Here is a 5855-nt window from a genome sequence, read left to right as displayed (position 1 = left end):
AAATTATTTTCTTTTCGACATGTTTATTTTGCTGGAGGTTTCCGCAAACAACGTTTCTCTTGTTGTTGTGTTCCTTCTGTGAAAGATGTTTATTTTCTTAAGGGAGACAGTTCGTTGTCTTTGGCCTTTTAACCACAGCCTCAACTTCATTGCAACTCAGACTACGAATGTAAGTTAATATCGGAGGATTTTCGTATTTTTGTTTATTTATTCTCTTAACTGAAGATAAGTAGAACAAATGCAATTTTCTTTCCGTTTCGATTTGCATTTTAAAAAGACATAATCATTCAGTATACTGGCTGTAGTAGCGGTATAACTGCTAAACCTACTTTTATAAGTGAAGTTCAGTCAATTTTCTTATTGGGAGGATTACGAGAATCTTGAATTCAGGTATTAACACAATGAATGGAAAAAAGAGTAAAGTGTTTTCAGACCTCATGGCTTCAATTAATGAATTACTATGAGATTCAGGGCCTCTGTAACACGGTTTTTTCGCACTAACTTTTTATCTATGCATTTCATAAATATAACGCTTATTCAGAATACATATTGTATCAACACATGATTTTTGAGTGTATTCTGCACTACGTAGGTTGAATAAATTTGGTACTTATAATGTAAAAGTGACCTTTTTTGAAGACGGGCCAACTTACTCAGAGAAAAGGTTTCGAACGCACTCGTTACGTAACTTATGACAGCATTTCTTCCCTCTTTCTCGATGGATGATTGGCTATACGTAACGAAGGCTAAACCTCTGGCAACAATGACATACAAATTTAAATACAAGCAAAGCAGTACACCTTTATGAACTCTGGAACCTCCCCACTGATAATTGTCATAATGAACAAACCAACAAAATATGTTAATAAGTACAAAAACACTTCGACTATTAGTCTAACTCCCAAAATAAGTTTCCAAAGAAATTATAGACTACTTAATAGGTCACAATCAGATTGACAAGATGTAGGGAATAGTTGGTAATTACCAAAAAAATAGTAGACAAGCTTGATTTGATAACTGCTATATCCAATGTCAAGCAATTTTTATTTATTGGCTATCTACCTATTTACTGAAAAAAAATAGCTGGTACCGTATATTGGCTTTAAACCTTCACCAATAATTATCGTCAGAATGGTGACTTCATGAGGCTCCACCCACTTTCGCCTCGTTATAATTCAGGATAACACTGAAGGCTACCATGGGCATTGTTGGATTAGAAAATTTAACTTCTGGCTATAAAAACTAATTTCTCGAGTAGTTGTAAGAAGTGCTAAATGATCCTCAAGGATCCCAGCAGTTGGTCTAAACGTTTAATTCATGTATATTACTGCTATACTGTTGCGGCACTACTGCTACAGTAGTATTACTACGCTAGCACTGATACCCCACCCACATCTATGTATCGTTCCGCCATTCATAAAGTCTTTGGGTTTCAGAGCCGATGGCATTTCTCTCTGGTGGATGGGCGGGGCAACATTTACTCAAAAGGTGTTTGTTTACCTTGCTTACGTAATGAATGTTTTTCGACTCTTGGCTCGTAATCATTGGCCATGGCGTCGGCTAGATAATTTTTACTCTTTAAAAATCAAAACTATCGGGTTTAGGTTATTGATAATGCTGACAAAATTTGTGTGTGGTTGTAAAATATACATATGTCAACTTTCAGCTACATTCGATGCTTTGACAAGGAGCAAAGTCCAAAAAACCGTGTTACAGAGACCCTGAATCTCATAGTAGGTGACGAAACTGCCAAGGGGCACAACATTTTACGCAAAAAACAACGAGTTTAGCGATTCTTGTATAATAATACTGATGCAGCACCATTTTTGAAGCTATATTAGTGACGCGCAGAATATGGTATCGAAAATGCCGATCCTCAAAGATTACTGTAAGGTGTATTTTTGAGCACATGATTTTTTTTTTTTTTTTTTTTTTTTTTTTTTTTTAACAATTTTCAAATAATTTTCTTACAAATTTATCATTACTTGGCAAAATTCTTAATGAATTTCCTATTTCATTAAACGTCCCCAGTGTTATGCTTTGGCATGAATTGCCGCGAGGGAAACTTCTGTTATTATCGGGTTACGTTTCAATTTTCCCTGCAACTCTGTCCGCCAGTTCACATCGCCATTATGATATTCCATTGCAGAGCTGAATGCCCCATCTTGCAACAAATAACTGACTTTCGACTGATTCTAGCCTACCATCCAGTTAACTCATTGATTTTCTGCCTCTAATCCACGTGATAAAACTTTTTCCTGGCGTCTTTGATTTCTTGGCGTGCCAGCTGGAATCGTTGGATCTTAAGAGGAAATAGATGTTGGAATTGGGGTTTTTATTTTAACGGTATGGCGCCATAAGTCACTTCAGAGTGCCTCCTGATGGCTCACTCTTATAGTGGCATTTACAAAGGTGCTGCAAGGATTGCAGTGCAGTTGCTGAGAGCGTTTATTAAGCTGGATAAATCGAGCGATAAGAGGTCACTGGAAGCATGTAATGGAGCGTTTCTTCTTGTAATGATCGAGTCACTTCCAAGAGGGGCAGGTTTGGGCAATTTTTGGAAACCAAATTGGGACGCTTGGAAATACAACAGATATTCCTACAGATTCATTGTTATAATCGTCACTGAAGCCAACTTCACCTGAAAGTGATATTTTGAATTGTTATTGATTTTGCCTAGATTTGTAAGATTTCTTAAAGCTACTTTATATATGTGATATATATTATATATATATATATATATATATATATATATATATATATATATATTATACACATATACTACATACATACAGACATACCAATACATACATACATATGTGAAATCAACACACTTTCATAAACATTTTTCACTCGGAAGGCAACGACTCCAAAATGTGGTATAGCCACAACCAGCGCGGCTTGATTATCTCGCCTGTACAACCTGCCTGGGATCAGTGCCTCAGATTCCTTAACGTTTGGTTGCCAGGGCACGATATGGAGGACTTTAGACTCGTAGCCAGCGATTTTAGTATTTAGCGATCGAACTGCATAATCTACTTCCATAAATATCCTGACGTATATTATTATAGTATTATTATTATTATTTAGTATTATTATTATTATTGATTCATTATGATTATTATTATATTATATTATTATTATCATTATTATTATTATTATTATTATTATTATTATTATTATTGTTATTATATTATATTATTATTATTATATTATTATTATTATTATTATTATTACTTATTAACATAGGTCCGACAGTATGACATATACGGAGAAGAAAGTTAAACCTGTGACGATAATTTACAATACTCGGTAAAAATTCTCTCTCTCTCTCTCTCTCTCTCTCTCTCTCTCTCTCTCTCTCTCTCTCTCTCTCTCTCTCTCCAGAATTGTTAATAATAAATTTCAGGACACACTTTTTATGTTATTGATAATTTGGGGGCGAAAACAGTCTTGCTGAATTTTAAAAATTTAGACTAAAATTTAGCATCCCAGGTATTTCATTCCTATTATTGAAGTTAACTTGAATTAAGGTATATTCTGTGGAATGTCAGTTTGGCGCGAAAATATGTTGGCTCATAAGAGAGAGAGAGAGAGAGAGAGAGAGAGAGAGAGAGAGAGAGAGAGGAGAATAATATCTCGGTAAACTGAAGGCTAGATAATCTATTAGAGCGATTATACAGTTTTGGCTCATATGCTCATATAGCTACAGCTACAGAGAGAGTAATATGCTATAAATGGCATGAAATAATAACGTACGTTAGCGTACAATCCTTACTTTGCCGTAGTTCATCGAACCCTTATATAACGGATCATTCGTGGAGTAGCACAGGTGTTCAGTGCTACATTTTCTAAATGGCTCTTTAAAATACCCTCTGGGAGTAGGTATGCCACAGGTGTTTGTACATCTACACTACGAACTTTTATTTGTGAGAGAGAGGGAGAGAGAATTCATCTTAATGGCTCTTGTAGCTGACTGATGAGGCCGTAATATTGATCTGGTCCAGTTGGTCTTTTTTGTGTCCAAGTCAAGAAGTTGGCGGGAATGTAGAGATTGATTCATTGAGCCATCTTTTATACCCTTTCAGAAGCTGAAGTTTAATACATTTAAAAATTAAAATCTGCCAGTTGAGCAGTCAGGAAAACTCTATGGGGAAATGTGTCAGAGAATGGGTAAACAAAAACCATTAGTTTTGCTAAGATCTAAGCAAGACTTTTCCTATTCCTGAAATGAACAGCTCCCATATCAACAGTTGCAAAAGAACAGATCTCCAACGTAATCTGATTCCCAAACAAAATCAAAAGACAGTTTTGGGACCATTTACAAATACATCTAACTAAAGTGGTTCACAACATACGAGCAGGCAATTATAAGACATCGTAGTCTCAAAATATACTTGCATAAAAAACAAATTCAAATTCAAATTCAAAAAGTTTATTGTTATACATCAAATGGAGTGTAGCAGCATGCTGCTATACCCACTTACAAAATTAAAAAAATTCCAGGCAAAAAAATTAATAAATACATGAATAAAAATAATGCATCAAAAACTCGAACACCCTAAAGACACCTAATGGACGAACGAGGAATTGTCACCGAGATTTCTCAAGAACTTCCACTCCCAGACTGGAATATGATAAGACAGATCAAACCCTGGGACTTGTCGCTGTGTGCACCGCCTTATCAAAAAGAACCCGGCGAGATTACATCGGCAAATGAGCGTCGTGCAGCAGCCAAGTTGCTGAGGCTGGAATTACGTGTTGGGAAGATTAGAACAGTCGTCTCCCCCATCACTATCTGGATGAAATTACCTGGTTCTTACAGGGCTGCATGACATGATATAGAGCGAAAGCAGGTCTGTACAACACGACACCCGATGGAGAGATTACGTCATTCAACTCGTTTTAGTGGTTCGATCAAGCGATGTTTCGCCAAGGGATTTAGTAATTGCCTGTAATAATGACGCGCGTATCCGTGTAGACATGTAAATAGATGTGTAAAATGAGAGGAAGCGTGTAATTATCATATGTTGAAAATCAAGGCGTTATCAGGATGTCGAGGTGTATTTTATTATTTTTTTTTTTTTTTAGCGTGGGAGGGCTAGCAACTTCATCCCTAATGACCCGCTGGTCACCTTGAAGAACGAAATGTTCGTATTGTTTTGAATAAGTTTTTTTTTTTTAATAACACAGTACTGAAAGATTTTCCATAGAATTGCAGATGGCAGTTTAATTGGTAGACGGAAATAAAGTCACAGGGAAAAAAAATCATAATTGTGTCTAGAGAGAAAATAAAAACAGGAAAAATTTCACAATTTATGGTGGCCTGTAAATAAAGTCACAGGGAAAAATTCACAATATTTCTAAGGTGTCATTATCGTGGCCGGTAATAAAGTCATAAGGAAAAATTCACAATATTTCTAAGGTGTCATTATCTTTTGGTATTTGCAGTCCATTTTTTTTATTTTTTACTTTCATCCCCAACGGGCTTGTACTAAACATGCCTCAGTGGTGGATACATACCGGTTTAAAACCCGTATCGGTCACTATTTAGGAAAGATTAATGTAACTTCTTTTTCCTATGACTTTTTGTACCTGGATTCATTTAATTATAATAACATGGTTTTTTTTTTTTTTAAATTAGTCGAAGTGTCCGAGTAAGTTACCCTTTTTTTTTTTTTTTTTTTTTTTTGTGTCATTCTGAACCTTTGCTTTTCAAGAGAAATGTTAACTAAATTAAAATGAGTTGCGTAGTAGTACATAAAATAATGATCTTAAAAATTAGAAGACAAGTGGCAATCAAAATTAGTAATAGAGATACAGTGTTTATGTCTGTATTTGATTGAATTTTTAAA

The sequence above is a fragment of the Macrobrachium nipponense genome, chromosome 13 (assembly GCF_015104395.2).
Source record: "Macrobrachium nipponense isolate FS-2020 chromosome 13, ASM1510439v2, whole genome shotgun sequence".
NCBI classification, from domain to species: Eukaryota; Metazoa; Arthropoda; class Malacostraca; order Decapoda; family Palaemonidae; genus Macrobrachium; species Macrobrachium nipponense.
The sequence above is the reverse complement of the archived record's forward strand: the minus strand, read 5'-3'. Positions refer to the sequence as shown.